This window comes from Cebus imitator, unplaced genomic scaffold (genome assembly GCF_001604975.1).
Source record: "Cebus imitator isolate Cc_AM_T3 unplaced genomic scaffold, Cebus_imitator-1.0 Scaffold61, whole genome shotgun sequence".
NCBI lineage: Eukaryota > Metazoa > Chordata > Mammalia > Primates > Cebidae > Cebus > Cebus imitator.
The window spans coordinates 9965174-9984002 of NW_016107376.1; the positions used below are offsets into that span (position 1 = coordinate 9965174).

At 45.8% G+C, this 18829-nt stretch overlaps 1 protein-coding gene and 1 long non-coding RNA gene across 2 annotated transcripts in view; both read right to left on the bottom strand.

Moving 5' to 3' along the window:
- The window catches only part of NCEH1 (neutral cholesterol ester hydrolase 1), a 57559-nt gene that overhangs the window by 22391 nt on the left and 16339 nt on the right, over positions 1 to 18829 (bottom strand). The window lies entirely within an intron of this gene.
- LOC108305300 lies at positions 1247 to 15798 on the bottom strand. Its single transcript, XR_001825648.2, has 3 exons — positions 15787 to 15798; positions 9514 to 9517; positions 1247 to 1336 (listed from the first exon to the last, which is right to left on the bottom strand). It is a non-coding gene; the product is annotated as an uncharacterized LOC108305300 (long non-coding RNA).

Consider the following 18829-nt stretch of genomic DNA (forward strand, 5'->3'; position numbering starts at 1 on the left):
CACCATGTTGACCAGGATGGTCTCGATCTCTTGACCTCGTGATCCACCCGCCTCGGCCTCCCAAAGTGCTGGGATTACAGGCGTGAGCCACCTCGCCCGGCTCATAAGTCGAACTTCTAAGCTAGAAATCTTAATATTGTCCTCAGCTTCTTACTTCACATGATTTGTAGTCACCTCAAACCATATTAACTCCACCTGGCAACGTTTTCTGACCTAGTTCACCCGGGCCCCCACCCCGGGCCCCACACTGGGCCCCACCCCAGGCCCCACCCCTAGCCCCACCCCTAGCTCCACCCCTAGCTCCACCCCGACTCTGGCTGCTGCTTTGGCTGAGATGCTCATTATTTTCTGCATTTGGCTGCTAACTTGAATTCTAGAAAACACTCTTTCTCTATAACTGCTGCATGCTGCTGTCAGAGTTTCTATCCTGAAAGGCTCATCACATTACCTGCCTGCTTAAAAACTCCTGCTGACTTCCTGTTTCTTACAGGAGAAAGAGAAAAATCTGAAGCTGTCATTCCAGTCGGCCCCACTCTACATTCCAAGCTCGTTTCTCACCACCTACCCCTCGAAGTCACGCATAACTTGCATAACAGTTTTCGTTTTTTTAACCTGCTATTCTCTTTGGCAGTGCCCTTCACTGGTATGCTGAAACTAGCTCTTGCTGGGTCTCACAAACCAACTCATAAATTTACAGGACTTTTGCAAGTCAGTTTGTCAGAGGCGTGTGAACCAGAGCATCTCTGTCTTGAATAAGAACTGGGTAAAATGAGGCTGAAACCTACCAGGCTGCGTTCCCAGATGGTTAAGGCGCTCTAAGTCACAGGATGACATACGAGGTCAGCACAAAATACAGGTCATAAAGACCTTGCAATAAAACAGGTTGCAGTAAAGGAGCTAGCTATAACCCACCAAAATGGTATGAGAGTGACCTCTGGTCATCCTCACTGCTACACTCCCCCCCGCGCTGTGACAGTTTACAGATGCCACGGCAACGTCAGGAAGTTACGCTATGTGGTCTAAAACAGGGAGGCATGAATAATCTACCCTTGTTCAGCACATAATCAAGAAATAACTATAAAAATGGGCAACGATGGGCCAGGTGCAGTGGCTCACGCTTGTAATCCCATCACTTTGGGAGGCCAAGTTGGGCGGATCCCCAGTGGTCAGGAGTTCGAAACCAGCCTGATCAGCACAGAGAAACGCCATCTCTACTAAAAATACAAAAATTAGCAGGGTGTGGTGGCGCATGCCTGTAATCCCAGCTACTCAGGAAACCGAGGCAGGAGAATCGTTTGAACCCGGGAGGTGGAAGATGTGGTGAGCTAAAATCACACTGTTGTGCTCCAGCCTGGGCAACAAGAGCGAAATTCTGTTTCAAAGAAAAAAAAAAGGTGGGGGGGAGGCCAATCGGTAGCCCTTGGGGCCACTCTGCTCTGCCTCTGAAGAGCCATTCTTTCTTTATTTCTTTACTTTCCTAATAAACTTGCTTTCACTTTACAGACTTGCCCTGGATTCTTTCTTGGTGAGATGCAAGAACCCTCTCTTGGGGTCTAGACCAGGACCGCTTTCTGGTAACAAGCTCACATTAAGTCAGTGGCTTGACATTGACCATGGTGGGAGAATATACATCGAGGAAATCAGCAAGTGCTACAAATCAGGGCGTAGACTGGCTCAGGTTCCAGGCCTCTGGTGGATCCCATCTGGCTAGGGATTTTTCCTATACCTTCTTCCTTGATTTCTTTTACTCAGCATGATTTTTGTAGGGGAAACCTTTCGTCTCACCTGGAGGTCATGCATGGACCTAAAGAACTGTATGTGGAGCACAGTAGCACTCTCTACACGTAGCAAAGTGCTGGAAGCAATTATGAAGCCAGCCTGTAAAGCACAAAATCAGTATGCAATAGGGTTCTCCCATTAGATTACAAGATCACAGTTTCCAACTGTTTACTCAAATATCCAAGACTTTCATGGCGAGCTACAAAGCAAACCTGAGGAGAACCTTACTGCCACTCCGTAACAAAGTCTAGCCCAGAGAAATTAAAGGGCTCACAGAGGGACCCAGAGCTCTAACCCGGTCACCCTAAAGCATTTCGTTTGTTCTTTCCCAGGAAACCTCTAGGGCTGCAATGCAGTCTCAGGAAGGGCCAAAAGTATAAAGCTGTCTCTTTCCAATTCCAAAACGTTTTTTTTGTTGTTGTTGTTTTTACTATCAACATAGAAAACAAATAGTTTCCATATTGCCAAAATACTAGCTTAGCTCCAAAACCCTCCTATAGCCCACACGACGTGTCAAGGGGAGTAGCTCACGTGTGCTGGCATTTGTTCTCTGCCAGTCACCGTTCTCATTGCCAAGGACTCTCGGACCAAGGGGACTCAGAGAATCACCCAAGGTCACTTGGCCAGTACATGGTGAACTGGCTTTGAACCCAAGCATTCTGGCTTCAAATCCCTCAACCATCACCCTCTACTGCCATTCACGAGCACATTTATTCTCAAACCTACATCAAAAAACTGGAAGATTTTACCTCTGAAACGAACATTTAGCTTCCCATATTTACACAAAGGGAAACTAAGGCCCAGAAAGGATTTGCGCCTTGGCCAGGCTCAGTGGCCACGGCAGCATAGTTCTTTTTTTTTTTTTTTTTTTTTTTTTTCCGAGACGGAGTTTCGCTCTTGTTACCCAGGCTAGGGTGCAATGGTGCGATCTCGGCTCACCGCAACCTCCGCCTCCTGGGTTCAGGCAATTCTCCTGCCTCAGCCTCCTAGTAGCCAGGATTACAGGCACGCACCACCATGCCCAGCTGATTTTTTGTATTTTTAGTAGAGACGGGGTTTCACCATGTTGGCCAGGATGGTCTCGATCTCTTGACCTCGTGATCCACCCGCCTCGGCCTCCCAAAGTGCTGAGATTACAGGCGTGATCCACCGCGCCGGGCGCACGGCAGCATAGCTCTACGCCTGACCACTGTGAATCAGGCTGCCACCCCCATCACTCTCCTTTCCTCTAGCTCTTCCTGAATAGCACGCATCTCTCCAAACTTCCCTAGTACTAACACAGGAGTTACTAAAGAATAATTTTAGGCAGATAGAGAGGGTAAAAGGAGTTATTGGTAAGGCTTTTTCTTTCTTTCTTCTTTTTTTTTTTTTTTTTTTTTTTTTTTTTTTTTTTTTTTTTTTTTTTTTTTTTTTTTTTTTTTTTTTTTTTTTTTTTTTTTTTTTTTTTTGAGACAAGAGTCTCACTCTGTTGCCCAGGCTGGAGTGCAGAGGCATGGTCTCGGCTCACTGCAACCTCCATCCCCCACAGCTACTCGGGAGGCTGAGGCAAGAGAATCACTTGAACCTCCATCAGGTTCAAGTGATTTTCTTGCCTCAGCCTCCCAGGTAGCTGGGAATACAGGCGCCTGCCACCACACCTGGCTGATTTTTGTATTTTTAGTAGAGACGGGGTTTCAACACCTTGGCCAGGCTGGTCTTGAACTCATGACCTCATGATCCACCCACCTCGACCTCCCAAAGTGCTGGATTACAGGCGTGAGCCACCGTGCCTGGCCCAAGGCTTTTTCTTTTAATGAAAGCAACCCCCGAACCATTTCTTTTCTAACAAAAAAACAACTTGAAGGAATAGGCTGGCAAGATTTGATATGCGAATGCCGGCTATTAGAAACAGTCCACCCAACATGGCAATTCCTGTCTTCTTCTTGTCACCCTGTGTGCCAAGTGTCATGGCTGACTCCAGATAACACCACGTGTTCAGGCGCCATGGCAACGCACATTTGCATATTAAGGACTAAGGTGGAAGGACCAGGATTTTTGTGAGCTACATAGATGACATACCTGGTCAAACCAATCTCCCGGGTCCTATGCAAACCAGACACCACCTCCTCCAGCATCCCCAATATAAGCAGCCGCTTTTCCGCCACACACAGGGTTTCTCTTTGTTCTAATCTCCCCTCCCTCTGTCTCTGTATGGGGGAGCTGTTTTCTTCTTCCCTCCTTCTTTCTTGCCTAAGAAACTCTCCGCTCCTTAAAGTCACTCCACGTGTGTCTGTGTCGTTTTAGCCACACTGGCACCAGACCACAGACCCTGGTGTTCCCCGGGTCATTGGAGCCTATCATTTTGGCACATTGGCCAGGAATTCATTCATCGGAGTGTGAGTAGGGAGTGAATCTTAACCTCAAATCTGTCCTTTCATCTCAAGGCTGTCTTCCAGCTCTCCTGTTACAAACCTTCCTTCTTTTCTTTCTGTCTGTGGTCTCTTGCTCTTTGCGAGTTGAATATGTGGGAATTTGTACAGTCTAGGGAAGTCATCCTGTTAGACCAGATCAGGAAATGCGGTGGGCGAGGATGTAGCTCAGGAAAATGCCATTGCAATCTTCTAGGAACAGAGTTCTCCCCTTGCCCCAACAGTGAGGTTACCCGCTAGTAAGTCCCTGGCAAGCCCACGGTATTGCTAAGCCAGCAGCGCCACCGGGTGGAAATAGGAATCCTCTGCATAAGACACACTGCAGGTGCTTCGCTAGGCTCTAGTCTTCTGTCACACCACTAAACATCAGGCTCCAGGTTACTTCCGTGAACAGGAGAGCTGTGCTTTCAACAGTTAAGAGTAAGATGTCTTCCAGAGCCAAATTTTAGTCTCAATACTGTCCCATCTTCAGGAAAAACGGCCATTCGGTTTTTATGTTTTTTTTTTAAGGCACCTACTCTGTCTCCAATCAAGACAGTACTGAATTAGTAAGGGGATTTTCAGTGCAGAAATTAACCAGAACCATGTTTCTAGAAGTAAATGCTTCAGCACAGGCTGTGATAGCAGGCAATCTAGCACGCTGCCTCTGTTAAAGGAGCGTTGCTCAAAGATGGCAGTCTCTCCAGAGATCTATTTTTGAGGGGAGCCAGGCAGATCACATAGGCTTAGGAAGGCAAAGGGAAATCACAGAAGGCGGATGTTCTAAGGTTGCGTGGGCGAAGCGTGGTTAGTGCCATCACTTAGTGCATCCGGCTTCGTGCCTTTGAGAACCATGCCTTCAACCATGGGCAGCACACTTAACTTGGTGCCGGAACGCAGGAACCAGGGAGGGAAAACGGCTGAAAGACCTTGCTCCCTGTCTTCGCCTCTACCCTGGGTCAAACGGAAGGAAGGAGACTGAGAGGATGCCGTTATTCTCACTGCTTTTTCTAGATGGGTAGCAGATTTCCTTCAGGTTGCACCCTCTGGAGCGCTCTCTAAAGCACTGGAATGCTTCCTTAGCCCGAGGACTTTAAAGAGAAAAGCGACTCATTTTCATTTGAACAAGGACCTGGCATTTTTACTAAACCTTTGCCAAGCGTTGGAAGGTCAACCCAGCCCTTTTAGCAATCTTATTGGGCAGTCCCAGGGAAAACAGTTCTTCAGAGGTTAAAGAAGCAACTTCCAGGGGAGCCATCTGAGGATCCGTCTTATTTGGGGCCCCTTCAAGTTCCCTTCTCATTACGAAAACTTAGGCAAATGAAGACGACTTAGGCCAGTTTTCTGATGACCCTGATAGGTATATAGCAGATTTCCATAATTTAGCCCAGTTATTTCACCTCACATGCAGGGATATTATGCCGCTCCTAAAGCAGACCCTCACTGCAGCTGAAAACCAGGAGGTTCTGTAAGCAGCAGATAGTTTTGGAGATGAGCAATATATCTCCTATAATACACCAAAAGGAAAGACAGCCAATAGGGAAAGCAAAAAAAAAAAAAAATAGCGGAAACACCATTCCCAACAGCAAAGGAAGCAGTTCCAGTAAACAATCCTAACTGGAACCCTGATAGCTCAGAAAAGGAAGCACTTTTTTGTTTGTTTTTGTTTTTTTGAGACAGAATCTCGCTGCCACCCAGGCTGGAGTGCAGAGGCGTGATCTCAGCTCACTGCAACCTCCGCCTCCCAGGTTCAAGCAATTCTCCTGCCTCAGCCTCCTGAGTACTTGAGACTACAGGCACCCACCACCACACCTGGCTAATTTTTGTATTTTTAGTAGAGGTGGGGTTTCACCAAGTTTGCCAGACTGGTTTCAAACTCCCGACCTCAGGTGATCTGCCTGCCCCAGCCTCCCAAAGTGCTGGGATTACAGGCATGAGCCACCATGCCTGGCCCACAAGCACTTTTTAATATACTTCTTATAAGGCCTACGGAAAACCAGAGCCAAACCTCTCACTTACTCTAAACTGTCTATAATAGACCAAAAGCCAGATGAGAATCCTATAGCCTTTATGGAAAGGCTGAGAGAAGCACTAATAGAACACACCTTCTTTTATCCCCAATTCAGCGGATGGACAGCTCATCCTGAAGGAGAGGTTTATCATACAGGCAGCTCCCAACATTAGAAGAAAACTATAGAATCAAGCTATAGGACCAAACAGCACCCTAGAGAACCTCCTGAATGGGGCCATTTTGGTCTTTTGTAATAGGGAGCAGGAGGAGGCCCAAAAGACAGAATGCTCTGGAGAAGGACAGGGCCTATAGGGCTTACCAAGTCCACGATCCCCAAGGTACATCCACCAGTGGCTCTGGGTGTGGCAGCCCAGGGTATTTTAAAGAGGAACGCCCTGTCCAGCCTGTGGCAGAAACCAGTGCAGACAGAACTGCCCCCAGATACGGAGGTCACTGGGCTCAGGACCAGTCTCGCAGATGGTCCCACCGGACTGACGGGTCCCATGCTCAAACCTCGGCTCCGGTGGCTCAAATTGCCATCACAGCATAGCAGCCCCGGGTGATACTGGAAATTGAAGAAAGGGAAGCAGATATCCTTCTAAACACTAGACCCAATCTCTCTCTTTCCAGGCTTCCCTTCTTCCCATAGCACGACCGTAAAAGGCATCTCGGGACAAGCTCTGACCCAGTATCTTTCTAACCTTAGTTGTGGTTAGGACCTACTTACGCGTGCCTCCAAGCTACTGTCATATAGCTCTACTAGTCAGAAAAGCCTCCGAGTTAGCCCTAGGAAGTAATTTAAGTGTTTACACCCCACATAATGTAGCAGGATCACTGTCCTCTAGGGGGAGCTCTCGGCCAGCAAACTGCTGGTAAAGCAACAAGTACTTAAGGCAGGATAAGCAGTAGTCCCTCTCCCCAAACTCAAGCGCTCAGTTAGCTGAGCTCACAGCTCTTAACGAGCCCTTCAACGAAGCAAGGGAAAGGTGGCTAACATTTACACTGACTCCAAGTATGCTTTCCTGATTTTCCATGCTCATGCTGCCATTTAAAAGGAAAGGCATTTTCTTACCACTAATGGATCTCCTATAAAATATCACCAGGAAATTAGCTGGTTATTATCCTCAGTTTTTCTTCCAGGAGAGATAGCAGTGATGTACTGCAGGGAACATCATAAGGGAACACATATGGCAGCCAAAGGAAGCAGACTGCAGATCAGGCAGCCAAGTCAAAGGCAAGGAAGCCTCAAGGCTCTGACACACTTTGAGCCCTTCTAATCTAGGAGGGCTCCATTTATAAGAAATTAAACCTCAGTATTCCTCTGCAGAAACAGAATAGGCTTCTTCTCAATGGCATGCCTTTCAGCCCTTAGGATGGCTACCGTCAGGATGGAAAACTATTTGCCAGCCGGCCGCCAATGAAAGTCCTTAAAATCCTTCACGAGATTTTCCCCTGGGAAAGGATGAAACTTTTACCAGTGTGCTCAGAGACTGTTTCCAGGCAGAAAACCTCTATCTTGGTTAAGCATATAACCTCTCTAGCTCACTTCCAACAGGAATTAGCACAACCAGCAGAAGCCCAACCCCCCAAAATAAAACCTTGATTTAACCCAAGAAATGTGTTATTAGTGAAAACTCTCATCTCTCTCCTTCCTAAGCCAGGCTGGGAAGGATCCTACACTGTTCTTTCAACCCTTTCGGAGGTAAAAGTTACCGGGATCAACTCCTGGATACGTCACACTCGAGTCAAAGCCTGAGGAGCTGAGGGAGCGACCCCCGCCCCCAGAGCCAGCCAGAGGAACGCCCTAAACATCAATGTGGAGAAATAAAAGATCTTAAGCTAAAAATCATCAAAGATAAGTGTGCAAGCTGCTCATCTTACTCAGTCCACTGTCACCCCAACAGATCCTTTCTGTCACTTCCACCCTTTCCTGTCAAAATGTGCCATCAAATAGAACTTCTTTTTAATGCATATTTGCAGAGAACGTTTAATTGCACATGGGATTGCATCTGTGACTTTGTAAATCTCCAAAGGGAAGTGTTATATCTTGGCAAATAAAGTTTTAAACAAAAATTATTTACTATGTCGTTCTTGTGGAAATTGTTACAATCACGCAATAGAACTATACACTGTGGCACCCAGAAAGTGGAAGTCTGATTGTAAGATTCTTTTTTTATTTTGAGATGGAGTTTCGCTCTTGTTGCCCAGGCTGGAGTGCAACGGCGTGATCTCGGCTCACTGCAACCTCTGTCTCCCAGATTCAAGCGATTCTCCTACCTCAGCTTCCTGAGTAGCTGGGATTACAGGATGCACCACCACACCTGGCTAATTTTGTATTTTTAGTAGAGACGGGGCTTCTCCATGTTGGTCAGGCTGGTCTTGAACTCTCGACCTCAAGTGATCCACTCACCTTTGCTGGGATTACAGGCGTGAGCCACCGTGCCCAGCCTGTAAAATTCTAATTGCTGTAATATTTTGCCTGATCATCATCCTTATAACAGGATTAATTATTGCAGGAGAAATTTAGTCAAGGTTGTTTTGCTGATAACAGGAGTAATAATTACAGATAAAAAGCAAACATAAAAGTTTTACTGTCATTAAGTTTAATAGGACTTTTTACTAAACGTTGGTAATATGATGCACTCTAAGTTATGAAAAGGTTATAAAAAAAGGAAATTTTATATAAGAAAGGATTTCGTGGCCAGGTGTGGTGGGGCTCACTTCTACAATCCCAGCACTTTGGGAGGCCAAGGTGGGTGGATCACATGAGGTCAGGAGTTCAAGACCAGCCTGGCCAACATGGTAAAACCTTGGCTCTACTAAAAATATAAACATTAGCCAGGCATGGTGATCACACCACTGCATCCAGCCTGGGTGACAAGCTGTATTAAAAAAGAAAAAGATTTTGTATGGTAAATACTTGTCCTAAAAGTCATTTGAACAAATCAGAAAAGTTTAAGTATGTTGTAAGAGAATCTGTGAAAGTCATGAAAAAAATTTAATAATTAAGGAAAGGAATTGTCAAAATTAACGCTAAAGTTATTTTAGACATCCAGTAACGTATTTCTCCCAATCATATTGCAAGTTACAAAAGCTATTCTCTAATGGCAAGTCAAGGGGGAAATGCATGCTTTCCTCAGGGAAAATGTCACTTCTACGCTAACGTTTCTGGTGGCACACAGCGACATCTAGTGGACACAAGCCCGCATTGCAATCCACTGGTGTAACTCACAGGTACCAAACTCCACTGTCAGTCACGACCTGTAGGACCCCCGCTCGCGGGGGTAATCTTAATGCTCATATTCTAACCCTGTATTTTAAACCTGCGTGTAAAACTTACCTCTTTTCACCTAGAAGGAACCAGACTCCAAATGGTGCTGCGCACAGAGCCACACATGGACAACCCATTCTTCCAAGACCCCTTAGGTCAACCTCAGGAGAAGGCTCAGCTGCTGTCCCCCACATGCCCCTTTTTAGCAGGGAGTAGCCAGAAAGAATCCTCATGCAACACCCCCTAACAGCATTTAGGTTTGCTTCTCTTGAGGAAGGAAATAATACAGAAGTTATTAAAAAATCATTTTTAGGAAGATAGAGAAGGTAAAAGAAGTTCTTAATAAGAATTTTTCTTTTCATAAGAGCAACCCCCAAACCATTTCTTTCTCTTGCTCTCTCTCTCTCTCTCTCTCTCTCTCTTTTGAGCTGGAGTCTCTCTCTGTCACCAGGCTGGAGTTTAGTGGTGCGATCTTGGCTCACTGCAACCTCCGCCTCCCGGGTTCAAGCAATTCTCCTGCCTCAGCCTCCAGAGTAGCTGGGACTACAGGCACCTGCCATCACTCCCGGCTAATTTTTTGTGCTTTTAGTAGAGACAGGTTTTCATCATGTTGGCCACGATATCTCAATCTCCTGACCTCATGATATGCCCACTTCGGCCTCCCAAAGTGCTGGGATTACAGGCGTGAGCCACCACGTCCCGCCTGCCATTTCTCTCCTAACAGAAAAACAGCTTGAAGGGCTAGGCTGGCAAGCTTTGAAACGCAAATATCACCCATTAGAAATGGTTCGCCCAATATGGCGATTCCTGCCTTCTTCTTGTCACCAAGCGTGCCAAGTGTCACGGCCACCTCTGGATAACACCATGTGTTCAGAACATCAGGGCAACCCACATTTGCATATTAAAGACCTAAGGTGGGAGGGCCTGGCTATGTAAATAACGTACGCGGTCAAACCAATCCCCTGGGCCCTATGCAAATCAGACACCACCTCCTCCAGCATCCCAACACAAGCAGCTGCTTTTCTACCACACCCAGGATTTCTCATTGTTCAAATTCCCTCTCGTCTGTCTCTGTATGGGGAAGCTGTTTTCTTCTTTCTTCCTTCTTTCTTGCCTAATAAACTCTCTGTTCCTTAAAACCACTCCACATGCGTCTCTGTTGTTTTACCTAAACTGGCACGAGACCAAGGACCCTGGTGTCCTCCAGTCAGTGGAGCCTGTCATTTACACCTCTCTTGGTCCTGTTCCTGTCTCAGTCACCTCTGCCCTCCCAACACAGGCACATAAAAATGAGACTTTAAAAAAATAATTAGCACTCCCATCTCTGCTACCTATCACAACAATAACGAGATTTGAGCTCCTCAGTTAAAGGTCTGGGTCTCGGGGACCAAAGGTTTTTCCAGTGCCTCATGTACACAAGGTCATACAGAAATGTCCCTCCTGAGGCGACCAAGCTGCTAACAGCCTCCCTTGATTGCCAGGACGGCAGCACTTGTTTCTGAATGTTCCAAGTGGCAGCTGACTACAGCAGCACCAAAGAACCGAACTTACAAACAAAACCTCCCATACACCCCTCTTTGATACGGCAGTTCAGAGCTTGCCCACTCACGCCCTCTGACTTCACAAGTGTGTTACGCAGGACGCTCCAGAGGTTGGATTAATCTTCCGCTTTGTATAAAGTGCAGGAAGTGGTAAATTAGACACCACATTTGAAAAATTGTTTCTTAGGCTAGGCGCAGTGGCTCACACCTGTAATCCCAGCACTCTGGGAGGCCAAGGCGGGTGGATCATGAGGCCAAGAGATCAAGACCATCCTGGCCAACATGGTGAAACCCCGTCTCTACTAAAAATACAATAATTAGCTCGGCGGGGTGGTGCACGCCTCTAGTCCCAGCTACTTGGGAGGCTGAGGCAAGGGAATTGCTTGAACCTGGGAGCGGAGGTTGCAGTGAGCCAAGATCGCACCACTGCACTCCAGCCTGTCAATAGACTGAGACTCCATCAAAAAAAAGAAAGAAAAATCATTTTTTTAAAATTGTACTTTAGGTTCTGGGGTGCATGTGCAGATTATGCAGGATTGTTGCATAGGTACACACATGGCAATGTGGTTTGCTGCCTCCATCCCCCATCACCTACATCTGGCATTTCTCCCCATGTTATCCCTCCCCAACCTCTCCACCCCCCACTGTCCCTCCCCTATTTCCCCACCAACAGACCTCAGTGTGTGATACTCCCCTGTGTCCATGTGTTCTCACTGTTCAATACCCGCCTATGAGTAAGAACATGTAGTGTTTGATTTTCTGCTCTTGTGTCAGTTTGCTGAGAATGTTGGTTTCCACATTCATCCATGTCCCTACAAAGGACACAAATTCATTGCTTTTTAAGAAAAATCATTTCTTAAATGGCACATAAACACAAAAGATACAAGGCAAATGATTTCTATAGACATCTACAGACACCTGAAGTCAGATTCAGATAGTAATAAATTAAGCACCCTTTTGTACACATTCACATGGTGATTATGACAAATTACTGCCTACTATATGAAATAATAATAAACCATGGACCCTTCTGAATGGCCCTTTACAGTTTATGACCTTTTGAACTTTCACTCTTCTGAGTGTCGCAAGGACTTGTGATAGGAAAAGCAGGTATTACACTCATGTATGCTCATTTGGGACTCAGAGAACTTAAATACTTTGCTCAGGATCATAAAGCCCTAAGTGACAAAGCAAGCACTAGAACTCTCAAAAGTTCCACTGATCCTGACCCCACTGTTCTGAATATTATCGATCGGAACACCAAAGTCAGTCACTGACTCATTATTTTAAACAGAAGCCCCTCCTATTACACGGGTTTTGCTGTACTTAAGATGAAAAGGCTTACAATCAGTGTAGGGAGGGGAAGTAGGTCATGAAATGTATCCCAAATTCTACCCCACTGGCAGCACATTCTCTCAGCCAGCTGATCTGCTGGGCTGGTTGGCAGGACCAGTTTGCCTACAGAAGCAGTGCCTGAGAAACTTAGCATCAGCACAAAAGCCAAGCCTTTACAATACCCACAATCTCTACGGCCCTCAGTTTCAAGTTAATTCCGCTCAGTCTCTCCTCGGCCCAAGGCCTTACAAGGCAGGATGGCCTGCCAGTTCAGAGGCAAGAAGGAAGTCATTTCTGGCTGCTGGGATGCAATCCAGAATCACAAACAATGGCGTGTTGAAGTCTACACCAGGAGCAGCTTCTGGTTTTAACGCATTCAGGAAATTGGAACAATTCACTCCTTACAAACGGCTAGTCTATTAATAGATCCACGATTATAACAAACTTGTTTAATGTCTAAGTGCAAATCAAAATACCTATACAACAATTGAGATCATTATATTGTCTTACTGAGGAGAATTTACAGGTGACATACTCTGCCACAAGGAAAATGGTCTATATTTTTTACCTGCTCATTCAAACATTTAAAAAAAATTTTAATTTTATATATTAAATAGACTTTAAAGGGGTATGTGTGATCTCACGCCTATAATTCTAGCACTTCGGGAGGCCAAGGAGGGCAGATCACCTGTGTTCAGGAGTTTCAAACCAGCCTGAGCCACATGGCAAAAAACCATCTCTACTAAAAATACAAAAAATTAATCAGGCATGGTGGTGGATACCTGTAATCCTAGCTATTTGGGAGGCTGAGGCATGAGAATCTCTTGAACCCAAGAAGCAGAGGTAACAGTGAGCCAAGATCACACCACTGCACTCCAGCCTGGGCGACAGAGCAAAAGCTTATTTTTTTGCGACAGCTCTTACTGTTGCCTGGTGTGGTCTCAAACACCTGGGCTCAAGCGATCCTCCCGCCTCAGCCTCCCAAAGGGCTGGGATTACAGTGAGCTACCATGCCTAGCCTAAAATATTCTCAATTTGATGACATTGAATCTGGTTCTTTTTGATACTTTTTTTTTTTTTTTTTTGAGATGGAGTCTCATTCTTGTGGCCCAGGCTGGAGTGTAGTGGTATGATCTCCGCTCACTGTAGCCTCTGCCTCCCAGGTTCCAGCAATTCTCCTGCCTCAGCCTCCTGGGTGGCTGGGACTACAGGTGCATGCCACCATACCTGGCTAATTTTTGTATTTTTAGTAGAGCTCAGGTTTTACCATGTTGTCCAGGCTGGTCTTGAACTCCTGACCTCAGGTGATCCACACGCCTCAGCCTCCAAAAAGTACTGGGATTATAGGTATGAGCCACCGTACCTGGCCTTTGATTCTTTTTAAGAACATGTTTTCCCCTACTGTCTATTCCATCCCTGATGCAAAATTTCTCAGTCACTTTGCCAGCCAGGACCTCCAGCTGGTGACACCCCATGATCCCCACCACCACCCCAGGCCTTGCTTGGCCCTGGGCCTGCTGCTGGAGGAATCTCACTCACTTGGCCCACTGGAGCCAAGTCTGGCTTGTGCACTGGCTCAGCCCATGGCTAAGCCCGGCATGCCCCAGCCCACCTGTGTTATAGCTTGTACCAATGTTCAGTGGTTCCCAAGTTTTTGTCCCATGTACAAGAAGAATGAGGATATGCTGACAATTGAAGGGTAAGGATGGGTGGAGAAGAATTTTATTGAGTGACAGAGCAGCTCTCAGCAGAGAGGGAATGGGGGGCTTGGTCCCCTACCCCTGTAGTCAGATGGTTTCTCTCCCAATGTGACTGGGTCTGGACAGTGTGGCTTTTTATAGACTCAGAATAGAGAACATGTGCTGACTGGTTTGTGAAGATGCAAAAAAGGTTAAAGTGAAGACACCACTCAAAAGTGGGCATGATGGTATAGAAAACCAATTAGGAAAGGGTAGGTATATGTAAAATAGGTGAAGGGTGAGGATCAACCAGAGGAAATCAGGCCAAATGGGAAGAGGTGTTCTCAATCTGGTCCGTGGATTTACCTGGGACTTGTAACTAGGCTTTAAACTGTCTTCAGCTTGAAGGTCAGGTCTCACCAGGTCCCTGCCCTTTTCTGCCTAGGCATTTGTCTGCCTCCTGCCATATCACCCCTACCCGTCATCCCCTGGACAAAACCCAGAGAAGCGAAAGTCTGATAGGTAGACCCTAACTGAAGAGAAAAAGGGATTTGACTCACCAAAAGGTTAGTAAATTATTAATTTTAAAATGTACCTGTTTCTAGGGGAAGGTTATTAAGAACTAATTCTTTTCTTATCTCTATTATCATCTTTACCAATCAAGTTGTCCAGTCCAGGGCTATTCAAAGGATGGCCCACAGACTGGCAGCATTTGAATGCAAATTATTGCGCCCCAACTCTTCGTACTGAGTTAGAACCACTGGGGCAGACCCAGGAGTTTCTCCTGGTGATTCTTTTGCACATTAGAGTTAAGAAACATTGGCCTAGTCAATTAAAGGTGTGAAATAGACTCTCATTAGGCAGGGTTTATTCTTAATGATTTTCTTTGCCAAGGTAATGGGTGAGTCATCTTGGGGCAACACTGCTAAGAGGACAACTTGTAATGACAAAACTCAGATAGAATGTCTGAATGATGGCTGGTGGCCTCTCTCAGGCTGGAATGGTCCCTCCCCTGAACTCTACCTCATCCTTCAAGAGACCACCTCTAAGTCTGGGCACAGTGGCTCACGCCTATAATCCCAGCACTTTGGGAGGACAAGGCAGGTGGATCATGAGGTCAGGAGTTCAAGACCAGCCTGACCAACATGATGAAACCCCATCTCTACTAAAAATACAAAAATTAGCCAGGTGTGGGGGTGCATGCCTGTTATCCCAGCTACTCAGGAGGCCAAGGCAGGAGAATTGCTTGAACCCAGGAGGTGAAGGTTATAGTGAACCGAGATCATACCACTGCACGCCAGCAGTGTACTGTACAAACAAAAACAACATGGACCTGAATGAAACATCCAGTAAACAAATTCCTCAGGAGAGTTAATAATAACTCAATCTTAGATCTGATGAGTTTAGTTGTGAAATTAAGCCACACTGACATAAGGAGCCAGTTGAAAGGATATTGTCTAGTCTATGTGCAATTCTGTAGAGAAATCCTAGTAGTAGGAATTCACAGTTTAGCAGAATATCATTAAAGGCCCATCTTTTGGTCCGGGCGTGGTGGCTCATGCCTGTAATCCCAGCACTTTGAGAGGCCGAGGCGGACAGATCACTTGAGGTCAGGAGTTTGAGTCCAGCCTGGCCAGCATGATGAAACCCCATCTTTACTAAAAACACAAAAACTATCAAGGCATGGTGGTATGTGCCTGTAATCCCAGTTACATTGGAGGCTGAGGCAGGAGAATTGCTTGAGCCTGGGAGGCGAGGTTGCAGCAAGCCGAGATTGTGCCACTGCATTCCAGCCTAGGCGACAGAGCAAGACTCCATCTCAAAAAGCAAACAAACAAAAACTTATCTGTGGGGCGAGGGGGCAGTGGCTCACACCTGTAATCCCAGCAATTTGGGAGGCCAAGGCGGGTAGACTGCTTGAGCTGAGAAGTTTGACATCAGCCTGGGTAACATGGTAAATCCCATCTCTACTAAAAATACAAAAACTTAGCCAGTTGGGGTGGTCCACGCCTGTAGGCCCAGCTGCTTGGGAGGCTGAGATGTCAGGATGGTTTGAGCCTGGGAGACAGAGGTTGCAGTGAGTCAAGATTACACCACTGTACTCCAGCCTGGGCAAGAGTGAGACACTATCTCAAAAAAAAAAAAAAAAAAAAAAGAGAGAGAAAGAAAGACTCATTTTTACTGAGCTCATAGCTGGCTTCTCTTGACCGAATTCTCTCTAATCTAGGTCTCAGCCTTCATTTCCTCAGACATCCAACCGTATAGGCCATGGGGCTGCACTGATTTTGCTTACGTGAGTTCTATGTGATACTAGATACTGGGACATGGACATGCAAAGCCATCCCAACGATCTAAGCGGTTCCAAGGGACCCGAGGAATAAGCGTAAAGTGTTCTGAAGGAGACTTGAGGTTAAGGCTCTTCAGATGGGGGTCCTAGGTTTTATGCAAAAGCGCTGGGTGATCCTGGGCCCTTCCAGAAATTTGGTCATACATGCTAAACTTTCCACACTTTCTTTGCATTTTTTTCCTAATTTCATAACCTACTTCCCCTGTTATTGCTTTTCTTATTGTCTTTCTCACACCAAGTTTTCCTAGTTGATTCTAGAGGCATTAATATGCCAGGAATCAAGTTCTCTTCCCCATTTTTTCTTGGAGGAGGGAGAGCTAGGAAGGAGTAACATGAAGGAGTTTTAAGAAAGTGGAAAACATGCTTTGCATGAAAAGAAGTGGGCTGGTATTGACACAAGCTGCTTGCTGCCTTTCTGTTTGGGCATCTCCTGAACAACTGTAAAGTTAATGGACAATAATGGTGAGAATTACAGAGCAGGGGTCAGAAGCTTTCACTGATGAGACATAGCTGTACTCCTTTAATCCAACCAAATAGGCCTCCTTCCCACGCTCATTCCTACCAACTTGGTTTTGTTCATGGTTTGTCATTTTTTTCTCCCCTGCTACACATGCCATGCTTCCCTTAGCCCCCGGGCGATATTATTCTGACCCATTCTTAAGGTACAGCTTCCATCTGAACCTTCCCAACGCCATCGCAGCTCAGTTTCCACCCCTTGGAGTTCACAGCCTTGAAAGCTGTCCCGCCCATTTGAAAACTACCCACGTACTGACTTGCCTCCCGGCATCTCTAGGCTGATGGTTCCTGTACTATTTTGCTCGTTGCAAAGTATGTTTCACCTTCTCAAATGGATTCTGAATCTCTCAAGCACAAGAACCCCCGGAACAATTGTGAAAATGAAAGTAATTCAATAAATATTTGTTAATTACATGAAACATTCAATGAGCTTCCCGTAGAATACAGGCCATAAACTCGTCTTCAGGGTCCAGGGCAACTAATGCAAATGAGTAAAACAGGTGTAATATCGAGGAGTAGGGAGTCTCGTGGTAAGCTAGAGAAACAATGCCCTAAGAAAAAGCAGCTGCTGCCCAGTCACAGGCAATGTGTGACATGGAGATGCTGGCCTCATGTTGCCAGATGGCAATTTTTCAAGAGAAGGAGAAAGCCCAGACTGTGTGAAATACCTGTAACTTTCAGTGTTGGCAATGAGTTAAAAAATGTTTAATATGCAACGTGGGCCAAAAATAACACGTGCAGGTCAGTCTCTTGCTGTCAAGCTGGCTGTTTGAAAGTTCAATCACATCCTGGCTGGGTGCGGTGGCTCACACCTGTAATTCCAGCACTTTGGGAGGCTGAGGTGGGCAGATCACCTGAGATCGGGAGTTTGAGGCCAGCATGACCAACATGGAGAAACCCCGTTTCTAATATGAAGTACAAAATCAGATGTGCATGGTGGCCCATGCCTGTAATCCCAGCTACTTGGGAGGCTGAGGCAGGAGAATCACTTGAACCCGGGACGCAGAGGTTGTGGTGGGCCGGTATCATGCCATTGCACCCCCGCCTGGGCCACAAGAGTGAAATTCCATCTCAAAAAAAAAAAACCATTTGATCACGTATTGTCAAACAATAACACGTATAATTAACAGTGTTCTATCCCCTAACCTGGACAACAAACAGAATCAGGGCATAAAATTGAAATGTGATGGTTCATTTTGTTTAAAATTTTTAATTAATACATAGAAACAGTTTAATTAGAGAACAACGAAAATGAACATGGAGGCTGGGCGTGGCGGCTCACGCCTGTAATCCCAGCACTTTGGGAGACCGAGGCGGGTGGAACACCTGAGGTCAGAAGTTCGTGACCAGCCTGACCAACATAGTGAAACTCCATCTCCACTAAAAATACAAAAATTAGCTGGGCGTGGTGGCAGACTCCGGTAATCCCAGCTACTCAGGAGGCTGAGGCACAGGAATTGCTTGAACCTGGGAGGCAGAGGTTGTAGTGAGTTGAGATCATGTGACTGCACTCTAGGCTGGACAAAAAGATCAAAACAAAAAAAAAAAAAAAAAAAAAAGAGGAAAGAAAGAAGAAAATGAACATGGACATGGAGATTACATAGACATTAAAGGAATTTATTGGATCTTCTCCAGAGCTGATGCACTTGTTTCCTTTTAGGATTTCTTTTCCCTTCAAAGCATAGTTTTTCCTTGAGTCTAGTCTTGCCAGAGGTAATAATGGTCACTCTTGGGAAAAATAACAAAATAAATGGAAAGACTAATTTTTCTGAGGTCATTACTGGTTTGGAGTTAGAAGACTAAAGGAAAATAGGCTAATGAGATCATATATTTTTATATAAAAATATGTATCAATATATTTATATCTGTATGACAGAAAGTCCAAGCTGCCTAAATGCTATCCTCCTCACCCTTCACCAAGGATAGCGCTGTCCACACTCAAGTACCAGGAAGTAGGCTATTT